We start from the raw sequence: 19,876 nt of genomic DNA on the forward strand, positions 1-19,876 counted from the left end.
TGTTAGGATTGGGAAAGTGACAAGGATACTCACTGTTTCTGCTGTTCTTTAGCATGGAACTGAAAGCCGTGAGTGGTGCTCTAAGGAAGGAAAAGAAAGAAGATATGTAAGAATTGAAAAAGAAGAGACCCGCTCATCTGACAGAAAAAGCAAAAGAATGAAATCAGAACATACCCAGTGTGAGAGAGCACTGAGCTGTAGAAGACAAGATTTGCTTCTAAAAACCAGTATTTCTCATAGAATTACACCACTAGTCATCATTAAAAGTATGAATTTGAAGTAAAAAGTAAGATACCATTCCCAGGAGTGACACAAAGTATAAAGAAACAGCTCTCTAGCATTTTGGTCCGGCGATTTCTTTACACTTAAGAAAAGTTGAGCCTCTAAAGCGCTTTTATTTGGGGGCATTATCACTCCCCATGTTCACCAGATTAGAAAGAAACACAGATTTTCTGACAATATCCAATTATGGATACATTTTAAGGAAGAATCTACCTGTTCAATGTCAATGTAAGTAACAACTATTTAGGAAAGTAGCTACTTTTACAAAATTAACATTTAGTGACAAGAGGGGTTTCTCCTCCTCCTCCTCCTCCTCCTCCTCCTCTTCTTCTTCTCCTCCCCTTCTTCCTCCTTCTTCTGCTCCTTCTCCATCTCCTCCTTATTCTTCTTTTTACATTTTAGCAAATTTGTCCCAGGCTGGCTGGGTGGGAGACAAGATAATGCTTGTATCTTCTTCTTCATTCAGGCTATGGTAATATGTGGCTGTAGTTGAAGCATATGATGAAAATACATCCTCACCTTCATTGGAAAACTGAGAACCTGATGGTCCCCCCAAAATGGTCTCTGGGACCCCAGGGTCCTCATATCACACTTTGGAAGCCTCTGTTGTAAAATATCTAGGAATCAATCAAGCACATGGAAATTTTTAACATTAATAAAATGCAGGTGATTTGAATACATAGAGAAAGATCTACACTCTCAGATGAGGTAGGTGGGTACGGAAACAATAACACCTCTTCCTCAAATCAGAGCACCAGAGCAACTACACTTTCAGTGAGTCAGCTGTATATCTCATAACGGTTTCCTCAAATCCCTTCTGAAAACTAAGGTCAGTGCAAAACCATACTATTCTTCTAAAAGTGGAGTCAATAGGAAAGAAATGCTCTGGAAGGTGTGAAGACTCATCATAGACATTATACACATCATAGTCATTTTTAAGTGTGAACCTGGAACAGACACAGACACTGATCAAATTGATCGGATACCTCAGAAAATATCCCCACATGAGTCACAGCTTAATATGTGCTAAAGGTGGGAGCACAAGTCAAAGGGAAGAGCTGGATTGTTTAGGAGTTTGTGGTGGGAAAACTGGTCCTTTGATGAAGCAAACTCAATCTGAACTTCTGCCCAAGACCATATGCAAAGGTGGATTCCAGGATTCAAGACATAAATATGAAATATGACCATGGGAAGTTAATAGGAGAAGGTATAGGAGAAGAATTTTGTTGATCTAGGGTTGGAGAACGTCAGAAACACAAACATTAGGTGTTTTTGAAAAAATGAAAACATCAACAGGAAGAGTATTTGTTCAACAAATGATGTTGTGGATCCAGCTAAGAGTAGATGGAAAGGTGAGGAAAGATCACTGTCATTGTCCAAGACTGAGCAGGGAATATGATGTGGAATAAACAAAAAACCAGTTCCATCTACAAGGAGTAGAAATCTCAATGCAGAAATGAGCAAAGGTGTGAAGAGAGAGCTCACATTGGGTATAACACAAGCAAATGAAAACATGCTAAAAAGAAAGAGAAAGAGAGAGAGAGAGAGAGGAAGGGAGAGAAAGGAAGAGAAATGCAGTGGAAATTCAGTATCTACGTATTTAAGGTCCCAAACTAGAAAGTGCCTAGTGCTATCAGGTATGGGGAGAAAGCAGTATTAGTGCACTGCCTGTGAGAACTAGAGGGTTAAAATTAATAGTTCCTGTGCTCTGTGCACTAGCACATGTACTCCTGAGTATCTATCTCCATTGCTGATAGGTATTTATAAGGGAACATGTCAGGGAATATTTTGTAGCATTGCTTGTAGTGAGGAATGTGGAAAGTGCTTGTCCATAAGTGGAAAGAGGGCAGGTCACATGGGCTGGATGCAACTACTAGAGCTCCAGAGTTTGATGCACACACAGCAGCATAAATGAACTTGTAAAATGATCTTGAGTGAATGAAGCATGAGCACATGAACACTCTAGCATAAGTCCATTTGGGTACATGAAATTTAAAGCACCTGAAATATTCTGGATGATGCCATAATGGTGTGTACAAATCACTGTACATTTGCCCAAACCCAAGAATGTAAAATGTAGACAGTGAACCCTAATGTAACCTGTGGGTTGAGTTAATAATAATTTATCCCTATTGGTTCACCAACTGGAACAATGGCACCACAAGAATACCAGATTGTACAATCTTTATCAGCAAACCTGGCCTCCACTCACCAGATGCCAGTAGCATCCCTTACCTCCTCAGGAGCAGGGACAACAAAAAGGTCCTTCATGCATGTACAAACATTTGAGGAGGGGGGGTAGGAGCCCCAAACAAGAATGCAGACTTACAAGCTGCAATGGGCACTAGGCTGAGAAAGAACTTAAGACCCAGAATGGTCAACCTAAGAAGACCCCCAGCAGTTGCCCAAGGCTAAGAGCCTGTCTAATGACCCTTCTCCCAGACCCTGTCCCCATCACCAGTCTGGGCCTTGCTTCCCACAACTGCATGATTATTACCACCTACCTGTCCCTCCTGGTCTTTCTCAGCCTGGGCTGCCTCTTCCAGGAAGTAAGCAGCAAGGGAGGGCAGCACACAGGGGCAGGTGTGGGGCCAGATGTCAGGGCTCCTGGAACTGATGCTGTGTGCTTTACCCCTACTGTAGCTTCCCAGCTGGCTGCTCCCCAGGACTTCCCTAGGATACCAACCTGCAAGTTCTGCTCTCAGGTTCTTGAGAGGCTAGGAGGATCATCAGGGGACCTCCAGGGACTAGCAGCTACTATTCCTTCCTCCAACACTCCAAGATGATCAAGGCTCTCTTCTGTCTCTCTCTGCCCAGAGAGACCCAGTCCCTGCTGAGGACTAGGAGCTCCCATTGTTGAGGGAGACGGGGCAAGATTAGATGCCTTCAACCACTTGGGGTCAGGACAGGGACAGAGGGAAGGCAGGAGCTGGAGTAGCCCAGAGTGGGAATCCAGGGCTCTACCCTGGGGCCAAGGCTTTCCAGAATAAGGGTAATTTAGAGGTTGGTCTTGGAGACTGTTTTCCCTTGGTCTTTGGAAGTGTTCAGAGTCTTCTGACCAAACTGGATAGCTCCACTTCTTCATTGGTTGACTTAACTTTTCTCTGTTGTCACGGTGATCCAAGCCAGTGAATCTATTTAGCATGTGCATTCTTGGGCTCTAATAACACATTTGCTTTTTGTCCAGTTCCTGAGATAGACCCCCTATGCTCTTGTCTCAAGAGTAATATAGTGGCTTCTGTATGCTACTGAGATGAGTGGTGGCTGAGGGCACCTGGATAGTTTTAGGAAGGGGGCTGCTCACCAGAACAACCAAGGGATGATTAGTGAATTGGAACCTCCAGGGAGGGGAGGGGATACAGATTGATATTCAATACTGATGATGAATGATTTAATCAATCGTGTCTTTGTCATCAAACCCTCATAAAACTCCCTAAACCCTGGAATTCAGAAACCTTCCCAGCTCGTGAACACATAGCAGTGCTAGAGGGTGGTGTATGCAGCGAGGGCATGGAAGTTCCTCACTCTTTCCTCCATACATCTCTTTTATTTTTCTGTTCTTGAGTTGTTAATTCATAATAAAGTGGGAAGAGTAAGTGTTGCATTTTCCTGATTTCTGAGAGCCATTCTAGCAAAGTATTCAAACTAAGGAGTGTGGAAACCCCCATCTTTGTAGCCACATCAGAAAGAAGTGCAGGTTCCCTGGGCAGTAAATATGTGTGACTGACATCTCCAGGTTGTTAGTGTCAGAACACAATTATCAGACAACAAGGTGGTGTCTGGATAGTTGGAGAATTGGTATTGGTGTGGAAAGAATTTACACATTTGGTGTCTTGAGTATTAGAGGCAGAAATAGTTCACTTTCTCTCCCTTTGTCCTGTCAGAAACATTGTCCCTTCTACATCTGAAATCAGCCTCAACTTGCCACCCCACCCCATCCAAGATGCCTTCATGCACCTCCCCTCATCTTTTCCTGCATCTGCTCACTCTGCCTGCCCTCAGCAGGCTGCTTCCCTCACACCAACTAGAAGAGGGCTCTACAAACAGGAATCTGACCACTTTGGAAAACTGTTTCGCAGCATCTATTCAAGCTGAACATAGGTATTCCCTATGAGTCAGTATTTACACACCTAACTATAGAACCAACACAACATATAAGTATTAATCTGCCAAAGGACATGTACTAGATGTCATAAGAACACCCTCATAGGAAGCCCCAACTGGAAATATCCATGAGAATGTTCACGTAATGGAATACAGCTCTTCCCTTTATGAATTTAAAAAACATTTATTAGTCTCCATTCCCCTTAAAACAAACTCCTCAATTGGACACCACTGTCTTGCATGCCCATGACCTTCCCACCTATATGCCTTCAATTCTAAAAACACACTAGCGACCTCCAACTCTCTCTGGTGCACTGAACATACCACTGTCCCAAGTGCACTCTGCCTTTTTCACCCTGAGACTTTGTACTTGCTGACCTCTCTGTCTGGAAACCCCTTTTCCACCTGTCTGGTCATCTGAATCATACCTACTCACCCTTCAGGTCTCCCTGTAGACATCACCAATTTCAAAGACTCTAAATCCCAGGTTGGGTCTGAGACCCACACTTAGCTTCTCCAGATCCCTAGGCTGTCTCAAACACTCCTCTGATTACTCTGTGCTGTCTTCTTTGGTTATATGACAGCTTCCCTTGTGGACCATGAAAAGGACAGAGCAGAGCCCTTGCCCTTGGTTATTGGATTTGAGCACCTAGAATATTTCCATATAGAATAAGCCTTCAATAATATTTCTTGACTATATGAATGAATAAATGAGGGCAAAGAACTGTGAGAACATACAGCACTCTTTTCTGTTCATTTACATGGGCAATGACACCTATGTGGCCATCTGTCACTCCCTGAGGTACAATGTGTTCATGAGTCCACATGACTGTGCCATGTCATGTGCCGGTCCTGGGCTGGTCTCTTGGTCATAGGGATGATGGTGACCCTGATAGTTTTTCACCTCACCTTCTGTGGGTCTAAAGTAATCCATGATTTTTTCTACAACATGCTTTCCCTCCTAACGTTGGCTGTGGGAATAAGACATCCTCTGTTACCTTGGTTGTGGTCCTAGTAAGTGTTACAGCTCTGATGTGCTGTTTATTCTTAATCATCCTCTTCTATGTTTTCATTGTTGCTGCCATATTGAGGATCCCCTCAGCTGAGGACAGCACAAGACCTTCTCCTCATGTGTGTCCCACCTCACTGTGGTCATTGTGCACTATGGTTTTGCCTCCATTATCTACCTCAAGCCCAAGGGCCCGCCTTCTATAGACCATAACATTTTGAGGGCCATCACCTACAGTCTTCACCCCCTTTCTCAGCTGATCATTTTCAGCCTCATAAGATGCTCAAGAATGCCATAGAAATATAACTGGAGAGATTATGCTAAGTGAAATAAGTCAAGCAGAGAAAGACGATTATATGGCTTCACTTATTTACGGAAAATAAGGAATAGCGGAGGACATTAGGGAAGGAAGGGAAGAACAAGGGGGGAATTAGAGGAGGAGATGAACCATGAGAGACTATCGACTCTGGAAATCAAACTGAGGGTTTTAGAGTAGAGGCGTGTGGTGGGATAGTTGAGCCCAGTGATGGGTATTAAGGAGGACGCGTATTGCATGGACTACTGAATGTTATATGCAAACAACGAATCATGGAACACTACATCAAAACCTAAGGATGTACCGTATGGTGACTTGCAAAGCATGATCATTGCCATCGTCGTCGTCGTCATCATCATCATCATCATCATCAAAGAATGCCATAAAGAAAAACTTCCAGAGAAAATTTATTCCCCTAAGCTCTTGATGGCCAGTTTGATAGTAAGGACAGACTCTCATCAGATGGTCAGTAAGCAAAGACACACAAGAGACCAAATATGAGTTTGATTATATCACAGAGAGGCAGATGTTAATGTGGATTCTTTGGCTTGGACCACCAAGAGGGCTGGGAATAATAACATCTGTCTCTACATGACTGTTGTAGGGTTTCAAGAATATGAAAATACAACACCCATAGGTGATGGATGCATGCTTGGTATTATATTTTGGTTATTGTGCACTATGGTTTCTCTCTGGCTGTGTGAAAGGGATGTATGCCTAGGGCTGCACCTGCTCTCTTCCCTGAAAGCTGTCTATTCCTTCTAAAGACAGCTTTGCCCTCACAGTCATGACCACACTTCTTTCTGCAGGCACCTGAGAGAGATGCATTCCTGATCACCAACAGCACACACGTGCAGATTATAATGGATTCCTGCCTCACCACTTCAGGGCAGTGTGGCTGGGGAGAAATCATCTCTCAGATTTGCATTTTCTGCATTTCTTTTTTTCTTTTTAAATTTAGTTTTATTTTGTTTAAAGATTTTATTTATTTATTTGACAGAGAAAGAGATCACAAGTAGGCAGAGAGGCAGGCAGAATAAGAGGAGGAAGCAGGCTCCTTGCTGAGCAGAGAGCCCCAGACAATGCTCTGCTCAGCGGGGCTCTGCTCAGCGGGGAGCCTGCTTTGATCCCAGGACCCTGAGATCATGACCTGATCCAAAGGCAGAGGCTTAACCCACTGAGCCACCCAGTGGGTCCCCTTCTTAAATATTTTTGTTGTGTTATGTTAGTCACCATAAAATATATTAGTTTTTGATGCCGTGTTCCAAGTTCATTGCTTATGTACAACACCCAGTGCTCCATGCAATGCATTTTCTGCATTTCAAAAATGTGAATAGTAATGAATGTGGGTCATACAAACCACAAGAGTCTCTGTCTCTGTCTCCTCCCCCCCCCCTTTATTTTTTGGCTTTGGAGAAGTTTAACGTTATTGTTTTTTAAATTTTTGTTTGTTTGTTTGTTTGTGTTTTGTTTTTGTTTTTGGTGTTTTTTTTTTTTTTTTTTTACACAAAGATAAACTCAAAATGGATAAAAGATCTCAATATGAGGCAGGAATCTACCAAAATCCCAGAGGAGAACATAGGCAGTAACATCTTTGACATCGGCCACAGCAACTTCTTTCAAGACATGTCTCCAAACCATAAGAGACTCTTAATCTCATGAAACAAACTGAGGGTTTCTGGGGTTGGGGAGATAGGGATAGGGTGGTTGGGTTACGGACATTGAGGATGGTATGTGATATGGTGAGTGCTGTGAAATGTGTAAGCCTGATGATTCACAGACCTGTACCCCTGAAGCAAATAATACATTATGAAGCTAAAGCAGATGAACATTCAAGCATAATTCCATCAGGCACATGAAAATTAGAGCACCTGAAACTATTCTGGATGATGTTGTAATGGTGTGTACAAGTCACTATACATTTGCCAAAACACAAGAATTGTGTAACACAGACAGTGAACCCTAATGATCTGTGGGCTGAGTTAATAATGTAACCATATTTGTTCACTAACTGGAACAAATGGACCACAAGAATACCTGATTGTACAAGGTTTAGCAAAAACCCTGACCTCCACTCACCATGCCAGTAGCGTCCCTTCCCTCCCCATGAACTCTGACAACTAAAGGGGCCTCCAGACATGTACAAACATTTCCTGTGTGTGTGTGCATGTGTGTGTGCATGCACATGTACAGAATCTGCCCTCAAAAAGACTGCAGAGCTAGAAGCTGCAGAGGTCACTATGTTGGGTAAGGAACACAGGATCCAGAATGGGCAGCCCAAGAGGACTCCTAGCAGCTACCCAAGGCTAAGAGTCTGTCTTATGTGATATAAGACCCTTCTCCCAGGCCCTGTCCTCATCCAGAGTCTGGGTCACAACTGTATGAGTATTGTCACCTGTCCCTCCTGGTTCCCCTCAGCCTGGGCTGCCTCTTCCAGGAAGCAGCCAGCAGGGGAGGGTAGAAGAAGCTCTCCTGCCTTCTGTCAGCAGCACACAGGGGTAGGTGTGGTGCCAGACCTCGGAGTTCCTGGAACCCATGCTGTGTGCTTTACCCCTGCTGCAGCTTCCCAGGAGGCTGCTCCCCTGGGCCTGCCTGGAACACCAACCTGTAAGGCTTCCCTCAGGGTATGGAGTGGCCAGGAGGATCATCAGGCCTCCAGGGACTTGTGTCCTCTACTTCTTCCTCCAACAGCTTGACATAACCAAGGCTCACTGCTGTCTCTATCTGTCCAGTCAGCCCCAACCCCTGCTGAGGACTAGGATCTCCAAGTTTTGGGAGAGACAGGACTGGATTAGATGCCCTCAACCATTTGGGGTCAGGGCAGGGTCAGAGGGAAGGCAGGAGCTGGAGTATCCCAGAGTGGGAATCCAGGGCTCTTCCCTGGAATTGAGGCAGCTGGAAGACTTCTGAGAATAAGGGTAATTTAGAGCTGGGTCTTGGAAAGTCAATTCTTTTGGTCAGTAGAAATGTTTAGTATCTTGTGGCCAAACTGGATAGCCCCACTTCATCTTGTGGTCAAGTTCTTCCCTATCCTTGTTTTCCTGGTGGTCCAAGTCAAAGAGGCTACATTAACATCTGCCTCTCGTGATATACTCAAACTAATATTTGGTCTTTTGTGTGTCTTTGTTCAGTGACTCTCTGATGAGAGTCTTTGTATGCTCACAAGATGACTGGTGGCTGTGCGTTTAATGTTACAACACACCTTCTGCCTCCAACTCTAATATCTGGCCTCACCTTTGAGTAATAGTTTAGATTCACAGAAGGCCCCTTTCCTTGATCTTCAGACATAGGCTTTCCTAAACCCCAGCATGGGAGTCAGACAGACTTAAACTTCCATGGGACCCATTCACTCTGTGTTGTGTGACCTCCACCAACATTTCTCATACACATAAAAAGGGTACACACCCTTGATCTCGTTTTGCACCATCTTGAGATATCATCATGACTACAACACATCCCCCAGATAGATTCAAGTAAAACACAGGAATGATAAATTGATTTTTTTTTTTAAGTAATGTGGGGAAAGGGAAAAGAATTTCCATAACATGTCACCATCCTTTAATAACATTACCATCCTTTATGTTCTAACCCAGGCATGAATGCTCTCCCCCTTCTAGCCCTCATTTCTCTCTGTCTCCATCCTTCTACCTCTGGTCCCTTCCTCTATCATTCTTCCCTCTCCCTCTCTGATGAACATTGCCCTGTTACAAACCTCCTCCTCCTTCTTCATTCCTTTCCCAGATTCTGTACCATATCCAATTTTTTGCAAATTTCTGTTCAGATTAGTTTAAAGGACTCCTATCCCACGAGTTCATTTTCTCTTTTTTAATCTCTTACTCTTTCTCTCTCCCTGCTTCTTCACATAAGATAGAAAATCTCCCTTAGGGTCTATCCTTTCTAAAGAAGGGAGCAATTATAAATAGTAAACCATCTTCCAGGATACAAATAGTTTATTTTCCTTAGTGAATTTGTTATAATTTAAAAGACAGTACTATATATTCAGAATGTAAATGAGCTAAATGGACCCAATGAAAAGACACAAGTTATCAGATTGGATTAAAAAAACCAAGACCCATCAATATGCTGTCTATAGGAGACTCATTTTAGACCCAAAGACACCTCCAGGTTGAAAGTGAAGGGGTAGAAAGTGATTTATCATGCTAATGGGCATCAAAAGAAAGCTGGGTGACAATCCTTATATCAGACAAATCAGATTTTAAACCAAAGACTGTAATAAGAGATGAAGAAGGGCACTATATCATAATTAAAGGGTCTATCCAATAAGAAGATCTAGCAATTATAAATATTTATGTCCCTTGGGATGCCTGGGGGGCTCAGTCAGTTAAGCATCTGCCTTTGGCTCAGGTCATGATCCCGGGGTCCTGAAATCGAGTCCTGAATCGCACTCCCTGCTCAGCAGGGAGCCTGCTTCTCCCTCTATCTGCTGCTCATGCTGCTTATGTTCTCTCTCTTTATCTCTTTATCTCTGACAAATAACTAATATAATAGTTTTTAAAATAAATACTTATACCCCAACATGGGAGCAGTCAATTATATAAGCCAATTAATAATAAAATCAATGAAATATATTGATAATAATATAATAATAGTGGGGGATTTAATACACCCTCATTGCAGTGGACAGATCATCTAAGCAAAAGATCAACAAGGAAGTAAAGGCTTTGAATAACACACTGGGCCAGATGGACTTCACAGTTATATTCAGAACATTCTATCCTAAAGAAACAGAATACACATTCTTCTCTAGGGCACATGAAACATTCTCCAAGAAACAAACTGAAGGTTTTAGAGGGGAGTAGGGTAGGGGGAATGGGCGAGCCTGGTGGTGGGTATTAAGGAGGGCATGTATTGCATGGAGCACTGGGTGTTGTACATACACAGTGAATCTTGGAACACTGCATCAAAAACAAATGATGTATATTATGGTGATTAACATAACACAATTAAAAAAAGAAGAAGAAGAAGCATTCTCCAGAATAGATCACATCCTGGGTCACAAACCAGGTCTCAACCAGTACCAAAGACTGGGATCATTCCCTGTGTATTTTTGGACCACAGTGCTTTGAAACTGGAACTCAATCACAAGAGGAAATTTGTAAAGAACTTAAATACATGGAGGCTAAAGAGCATCCTACTAAAGAATGAATGGGGGCGCCTGGGTGGCTCAGTTGGTTAAGCAACTGCCTTTGGCTCAGGTCATGATCCTAGAGTCCTGGAATAAAGCCCTGCATCAGGCTACCTGCTTGGCAGGGAGTCTGCTTCTCCCTCTCACCCTCACCCTTCTCATGCTCTCTCTCTCTCTCTCTCTCAAATAAAATAAATAACATATTAAAAAAAAAAGAATGAATGGGTCAACCAGGAAATTAAAGAAGAATTTAAAAATTCATGGAAACAAATGAAAATGAAAACACAACTGTTCAAAATTTTTGAGATGCAGCAAAAACGGTTCTGGGGGAAGTATATAGCAATACACGGATTTTCAAGAAACAAGAAAGGTCTTAAACACACAAGCTAAACTTACACTCAAAGGAGGTGGAGAATAAACAACAAACAAAGCCTAAGCCAGACAGGAGGAGAGAAATAATAAAGATTAGAGCATAAAAAAATGAAATAGAAACCAAAAGAACAGTAGAACAGATCAACAAAACTAAGAGTTGTAAGACAATGGTTGAGTTTCATTCCTCTATACATAGCTATCCAATTTTCCCAGCACCATAAACTCAAAATGGATGAAAGACCTCAATGTGAGGCAGGGATCTATCAAAATCCTAGAGAACATAGGCAGTAACCTCTTCGACATTGGCCACAGCAACTTCTTTCAAAACATATCTCCAAAGGCAAAGGAAACAAAAGCGAAAATGAACTTTTGGGACTTCCTCAAAATCAAAAGCTTCTGCACAGCAAAGGAAACAGTCAAGAAAACAAAGAGGCAACCCACGGAATGAGAGAAGATATTTGCAAATAACAGTACAGACAAAAAGTTGATATCCAGGATCTATAAGGAACTCCTCAAACTCAACACACACAAAACAGATAATCATATCAAAAAATGGGCAGAAGATATGAACAGACTCTTCTCCAATGAAGACATACAAATGGCTATCAGACACATGAAAAAATGTTCATCATCACTAGCCATCAGGGAGATGCAAATTAAAACCACATTGAGATACCACCTTACACCAGTTAGAATGGCCCAAATTAGCAAGACAGGAAACAACATGTGTTGGAGAGGATGTGGAGAAAGGGGAACCCTCTTATATATCATTAGTTTTTTTTTTTTTTACTTTTTTTTTTCATATATTTTTATCCCCAGGGGTACAGGTCTGTGAATCACCAGGTTTACACACTTCATAGCACTAACCAAAGCACATACCCTCCCCAATGTCCATAATCCCACCCCCTTCTCCCAAACCCCCTCCCCCCAGCAACCCTCAGTTTGTTTGTGAGATTAAGAGTCATTTATGGTTTGTATCCCTCCCAATCCCATTTTCTTTCATTTATTCTTCTCGTACCCACTTAAGCCCCCATGTTACATCACCACTTCCTCATATCAGGGAGATCATATGATAGTTGTCTTTCTCCGCTTGACTTATTTCACTAAGCATGATACACTCTAGTTCCATCCATGCTGTCGCAAATGGCAAGACTTCATTTCTTTTGATGGCTGCATAGTATTCCATTGTGTATATATACCACATCTTCTTGATCCATTCATCTGTTGATGGACATCTAGGTTCTTTCCATAGTTTGGCTATTGTGGACATTGCTGCTATAAACATTCGGGTACACGTGCCCCTTTGGATCACTACGTTTGTATCTTTAGGGTAAATACCCAATAGTGCAATTGCTGGGTCATAGGGCAGTTCTATTTTCAACATTTTGAGGAACCTCCATGCTGTTTTCCAGAGAGGTTGCACCAGCTTGCATTCCCACCAACAGTGTAGGAGGGTTCCCCTTTCTCCGCATCCTCGCCAGCATCTGTCATTTCCTGACTTGTTGATTTTAGCCATTCTGACTGGTGTGAGGTGATATCGCATTGTGGTTTTGATTTGTATTTCCCTGATGCCGAGTGATATGGAGCACTTTTTCATGTGTCTGTTGGCCATCTGGATGTCTTCTTTGCAGAAATATCTGTTCATGTCCTCTGCCCATTTCTTGATTGGATTATTTGTTCTTTGGGTGTTGAGTTTGCTAAGTTCTTTATAGATTCTGGACACTAGTCCTTTATCTGATATGTCGTTTGCAAATATCTTCTCCCATTCTGTCAGTTGTCTTTTGATTTTGTTAACTGTTTCCTTTGCTGTGCAAAAGCTTTTGATCTTGATGAAATCCCAATAGTTCATTTTTGCCCTTGCTTCCCTTGCCTTTGGTGTTGTTCCTAGGAAGATGTTGCTGCGGCTAAGGTCGAAGAGGTTGCTGCCTGTGTTCTCCTCAAGGATTTTGATGGATTCCTTTCGCACATTGAGGTCCTTCATCCATTTTGAGTCTATTTTTGTGTGTGGTGTAAGGAAATGGTCCAATTTCATTTTTCTGCATGTGGCTGTCCAATTTTCCCAGCACCATTTATTGAAGAGGCTGTCTTTTTTCCATTGGACATTCTTTCCTGCTTTGTCGAAGATTAGTTGACCATAGAGTTGAGGGTCTATTTCTGGGCTCTCTATTCTGTTCCATTGATCTATGTGTCTGTTTTTGTGCCAGTACCATGCTGTCTTGATGATGACAGCTTTGTAATAGAGCTTGAAGTCCGGAATTGTGATGCCACCAACGTTGGCTTTCTTTTTCAATATCCCTTTGGCTATTCGAGGTCTTTTCTGGTTCCATATAAATTTTAGAATTATTTGTTCCATTTCTTTGAAAAAGATGAATGGTACTTTGATAGGAATTGCATTAAATGTGTAGATTGCTTTAGGTAGCATAGACATTTTCACAATATTTATTCTTCCAATCCAGGAGCATGGAACATTTTTCCATTTCTTGGTGTCTTCCTCAATTTCTTTCATGAGTACTTTATAGTTTTCCGAGTATAGATTCTGTGTCTCTTTGGTTAGGTTTATTCCTAGGTATCTTATGGCTTTGGGTGCAATTGTAAATGGGATTGACTCCTTAATTTCCCTTTCTTCTGTCTTGCTGTTGGTGTAGAGAAATGCAACTGATTTCTGTGCATTGATTTTATATCCTGACACTTTACTGAATTCCTGTATAACTTCTAGCAGTTTTGGAGTGGAGTCTTTTGGGTTTTCCACATATAGTATCATATCTGCGAAGAGTGATAATTTGACTACTTCTTTGCCGATTTGGATGCCTTTAATTTCCTTTTGTTGTCTGATTGCTGAGGCTAGGACCTCTAGTACTATGTTGAATAGCAGTGGTGATAATGAACATCCCTGCCGTGTTCCTGACCTTAGCGGAAAAGCTTTCAGTTTTTCTCCATTGAAAATGATATTTGCGGTGGGTTTTTCATAGATGGCTTTGATGATATTGAGGTATGTGCCCTCTATCCCTACACTTTGAAGAGTTTTGATCAGGAAGGGATGCTGTACTTTATCAAATGCTTTTTCAGCATCTATTGAGAGTATCATATGGTTCTTGTTCTTTCTTTTATTGATGTGTTGTATCACATTGACTGATTTGCGGATGTTGAACCAACCTTGCAGCCCTGGAATAAATCCCACTTGGTCGTGGTGAATAATCTTTTTAATGTACTGTTGAATCCTATTGGCTAGTATTTTGTTGAGTATTTTCGCATCTGTGTTCATCAAGGATATTGGTCTATAGCTCTCTTTTTTGGTGGGATCCTTGTCTGGTTTTGGGATCAAGGTGATGCTGGCCTCATAAAATGAGTTTGGAAGTTTTCCTTCCATTTCTATTTTTTGGAACAGTTTCAGGAGAATAGGAATTAGTTCTTCTTTAAATGTTTGGTAGAATTCCCCCGGGAAGCCGTCTGGCCCTGGGCTTTTGTTTGTTTGGAGATTTTTAATGACTGTTTCAATCTCCTTACTGGTTATGGGTCTGTTCAGGCTTTCTATTTCTTCCTCGTTCAGTTATGGTAGTTTATATGTTTCTAGGAATGCATCCATTTCTTCCAGATTGTCAAATTTATTGCTGTAGAGTTGCTCATAGTATGTTCTTATAATAGTTTGTATTTCTTTGGTGTTAGTTGTGATCTCTCCTCTTTCATTCATGATTTTATTTATTTGGGTCCTTTCTCTTTTCTTTTTGATAAGTCGGGCCAGGGGTTTATCAATTTTATTAATTCTTTCAAAGAACCAGCTCCTAGTTTCGTTGATTTTTTCTATTGTTTTTTTGGTTTCTATTTCATTGATTTCTGCTCTGATCTTTATGATTTCTCTTCTCCTGCTGGGCTTAGGGTTTCTTTCTTGTTCTTTCTCCAGCTCCTTTAGGTGTAGGGTTAGGTTGTGTACCTGAGATCTTTCTTGTTTCTTGAGAAAGGCTTGTACCGCTATATATTTTCCTCTCAGGACTGCCTTTGTTGTGTCCCACAGATTTTGAACCGTTGTATTTTCATTATCATTTTTTTCCATGATTTTTTTCAATTCTTCTTTAATTTCCCGGTTGACCCATTCATTCTTTAGAAGGATGCTCTTTAGTCTCCATGTATTTTGGTTCTTTTCAAACTTCCTTTTGTGGTTGAGTTATCATTAGTTTTTGACATAGTGTTCCAAGATTCATCATTTACGTATAATACTCAGTGATCCATGCAATATGTTTTCTCCTTATTACCCACCACCAGGTTTATCCATCCTCCCATCCTCTTCCCTTCTAAAACCCTCAGTTTGTTTCTTGGAGTCCATAGTCACACGTTAAATAAAATCCTTTTTAGAAAAAGAAAAGGATCAACACTTTTGGTATTTTTATAATGCTTATTTTTGTTTATCCTTATGGTGCTTATCCGATGCTTGCCCATTCAAGAAGAACCCTGTGCATCAGTGCCCAGACACACCTACATGATGCCACCCTCCTGGCCCTTAGGCAGATAACACATTCTCTGATGGAGGTAATGGGATAGACTTCACCACACAGGGTTAAAAACAGGAGATCCTGATCACTAGATCCCATGCAAGGGGGGGGGGGTAAACAAATATGAGCATGCATCTATTAACTCTGATGTGTATCTTCATATGCTTGAAACCCTACAAGGGTCCTATGGAGACAGATTTTATTATTCCCAGCCCTCCTGTCATATTTCCTTACCACGAAACTGGCCATCAGGAGCTTAGGGGACTCAATTTTCTCTGGAAGCTTTTCTTTATGGTATTCCTGAGCTCCTTATTCCTGAGGCTGAAAATGATCAGGCTGAGAAAGGGAGTGAAGACTGTATAGGTGGTGGCCATCAGAGTGTTACTGTCTATAGAAGGGGGTCCTCGGACTTGAGGTAGATCATGGAGACAAAACATAGTGCACAATGACCACAGTGAGGTGGGACACACATGTGGAGAAGATCTTGTGCCTGCCCTGAGCTGAAGGGATCCTTGATATGACAGCCACAATGAAGACATAGGAGAGAATGATGAGGAATAAATATCTCATCAGCACTATGACACACACCAGGATCACACTCAAGATGACAGAGGATATCTCCTTCCCACAGGCCAACTTTAGGATGGAAAGAACATGGTAGACAAAATCATGGATTACTTAAGACTCATAGAAAGTGAGGTGAAAATCTATCAGAGTCATCATCATCCCCATGATGGAGGTGCCAGCCCACCACCTGGACATGAGATAGCATAGCCATGTGGACTCATGAGCATATTGTATCTCAGAGGGTGGCAGATGGCCACATAGCAGACATTGCCAATGATCATGGACAGAAAGAAGTGCTATATGTCCTCATGAGCTCTTTACCCTCATTTATTCATTCATATAGTTGAGAAATGTTACCCAAGGCTTATTTTATGTGGAAATATTCTAGGTGGTTGAATTCAGCAATGACCAAGGGCTAGGGCTCTTCTTTGTCCTTTTCATTGTCCACCAAGGGAAGCTGCCATATAACCAAAGAAGACAGCACAGAGTGGTTGGAGGGGTTTTGGGGACAGCATAGAGATCTGCAAAAGCTAAGTGTGGGTCACACATCCAGCCTGGGATTTAGAGACTTTGAAACTGGTGGGAATCCTGCAGGGTGAGTAGGTATGATTCAGCTGAGCCAAGCAGGTGGGAGAGGGGTTTCCAGACAGAGGGGACAGCAAATACAAAAGCTCAAGGTGACAAAGGCATAGTGTATTTGGGACAATGGTATGTTCAGTGCACCCGGAAGAGCTGAAGGTCACTAGTGTATTTCTGGAATTGAAAGCATGCTGGTGGGAAGGGCATGGACATGCAAGACAATGGTGTCCACTTGTGGAGTTTGTTTTAAGGGGAATGGGGACCAATAAATGTGTTTTTTGGGTAAATTTTATTTTCTATTATGTTTTATTAGTCATTGTACAGTACATCATTAGATGAAGTGTTCCATGATTCATTGTTTGCATGTAACACCCAGTGCTCCATGCAATATGCAAGAGGAAAGAGCTGTATTCCATTATGTGAACATTCTCATGGATGTTTCCAGTTGGGGCTTCCTATGAGGGTGTTCTTATGACATCTAGTACATGTCCTTTGGTGGGTTAATACTTATGTGTTGTGTTGGGTCTATAGTTAGGTGTGTAAATACTGACTCATAGGGAACACCTGTGTTCAGCAAGAATAGATACTGCCAAACCATGATACCTATTGGTATCATGGTATCAGTTTTGCAAACTGATGATACCAACAGATACATTTTAAGCACAAGTAGCGTGGTGAGATTCCTGTTTGTAGAGGGAAGCAGGCTGTTCAGGGCAGCAGGGTGGGCAGATGCAGGAAGAGATGGGGAGAGGTGCATGAGGGCATCCTGGCTGGGGTGGAGTGGCAAATTGAGGTTGATTTCAGAGGTAGAATGGACAGTGCTGTTGATTGGACAGAAGGAGAGAGGAAGTGAACAGTTTCTACTTCTAACACTCAAGACACCAAATGTGTGAATTCTTTCCATACCAATGACCATTTCTCCAACTACCCAGATACCACGTTGGTGTCCATAATTCTATTCAGTTCTGACACTAACTACCTGGAGATGCCAGTAACAAGTACTGGGTGCCCAGGACACCTGTGCTTCTGCCTGATGTGGCTATAAAGATGAGGGTTTCTACATTTCTCCCTTTCAGTTGGAATACTTTGCTAGAATAACTCACAGAAATCAGGAAAATGCAACACTTACTCTTCCCAGTTAATTATGAACAAACAACTCAGAACAGCCAAATGAAAGAGATGTATCCTGCAAGGTATGGAGGAAGGAGCAAGGAACTTCCATGCCCTCTCTGCACACACCACTCTCTAGCACCGCTGTGTACTCACCAGTTGGAAAGCTTTCTGGAATCCCATTTTTAGGGAGTTTTTATGGGGGTTTGATTACACATACATCATTGATTAAGTCATTCATCCCTAATTGAGCATCAATCTCTACCCCTGTCCCCTCCCTGGAGGTTCCAGTTCTCTAATTACCCCTTGGTTGTTCTAGAGAGCAGCCCCCTTCCTAAAACTATTCAGGCTGAGGGCTCAGCCACCACTCATCTTAGGAGCATACAGAAGGCACTGTATCACTCCTGAGACAAGGGCATAGGGGATCTGTCTCAGGAACTGGACAAGACCAAGTGAGTTACTATAGCCCAAGAATTCACATACTAATTTGAATTCTTTGACTGGATCACCATGAAAACAGAGATAGGCTAAGTCAACCAAGGGGAGAAGCAGGGTTATCCAGTTTGGCCAGAAGACACTGAACACTTTTATTGACCAAAAGAAAGCATTCTGCAAGACCTAGCTTTAAATTACCCTTATTCTGGGAAGCCTTCTAGCTACCTTGATCCCACTGCAAAGCTCTGGATTTCCACTCTGCACTGCTCCAGTTCCTGCCTTCCCTCTGACCTTGCCCTGATCCAAACTCATTGAGGGCATCTAATCCTGTTCTGTTTCCCCCAAGACTGGGAGTTCCTAGGCCTGAGCAGGGGCTGGGGCTCTGGACAGAGTTAGACAGTAGGGAGTCTTGATTGTATTGGAGTGTTGGAGGAAGGACTAGAGGTTGCAGGTCCCCAGAGGCCCTCTGATGATCCTCCTGGCCTCTCAAGACTCTGAGGGCTGACCTTGCAGGTTGGTGTCCCAGGGAGGCCCTGGGGAGCAGCCTCCTGGGAAGTTGTGGCAGGGACAAAGCACATAGCCTCAGTTCCAGGAGCCCTGAGGTCTGGCCCCACATCAGCCCCTGTGTGCTGCTGACAGCCTCAGGCTGGAGAGCTTCTTCTACCCTCCCCTGCTGGCTGCTTCCTGGAAGAGGCAGCGTAGGCTGAGGGCGACCAGGAGGAACAGGGTAGGTGGCAATAAAACTCAGACAGCTGTGGGGAGAGAGACCCAGACTCGGAATTGGGACAGGGTCTGGGACAAAGGTCAGAAGACAGGCTCTTAGCCTTGGGCAGCTGCTGGGGGTCTTCTCAGGTTGCCCATTTTGGGTCTAGTGTTCTTCACCCAACCTAGTGCCCTTTGTGGCTTCTAGGTCAGTATTTCTCAATCTAGGGTGATTCTACCCCACAGGGGACATGTGCACATGTCTGGAGACAGTTGTCATGACTCAGGAAGGCAAGAGAGGTTACTGCCACTGGGGGGATGAGGCCAGGGATGTTGAACATAATAAAATGCAGAAGACAGCCACCATCCCAGAGAATGATATGGCCCCAAATGCAAGGAGTATTGAGGATCAGAAACCTTGCTCCAGGTGTGTATCTTGTCTGTGCTGTCATGTCCTAATTAGGGTGACAGTGGTTTTGCTACCTTGGAGGGTAGCCTTTTGGGGGAGGCAGAAGGTTGAGCTGGTTGTTCTCCTGTGGTGTGTGACATGGACTCCACACCTGTGTGTGAGCCATCCTCTGTGAGACCAGAGTAGACAGAATTCTCTCCTGCACCTGTCAGAGGAGATTGGGGAACCCAGCCCAGAGAACTGATGCTACTCCACCCAGCAGGATGTGGGAAGGCAGACTATAATGGTGAGACAGGTGGAGTGTGGAGATTGGATCAGACTGGATCAGACACTCACAGAACTGGATTGTCAGGTTACCAGA

General features: G+C 42.9%; 2 pseudogenes; one reads left to right on the top strand and one right to left on the bottom strand.

Moving 5' to 3' along the window:
- Nucleotides 1-5,096: 5,096 nt before the first annotated feature.
- On the top strand, nucleotides 5,097-5,693 carry LOC131823129 (olfactory receptor 10H4-like; annotated as a pseudogene).
- Nucleotides 5,694-15,961: 10,268 nt separating this feature from the next.
- On the bottom strand, nucleotides 15,962-18,152 carry LOC131823130 (olfactory receptor 10H3-like; annotated as a pseudogene).
- Nucleotides 18,153-19,876: the final 1,724 nt, after the last annotated feature.

The sequence above is a fragment of the Mustela lutreola genome, chromosome 2 (genome assembly GCF_030435805.1).
Source record: "Mustela lutreola isolate mMusLut2 chromosome 2, mMusLut2.pri, whole genome shotgun sequence".
Classification (NCBI taxonomy): domain Eukaryota; kingdom Metazoa; phylum Chordata; class Mammalia; order Carnivora; family Mustelidae; genus Mustela; species Mustela lutreola.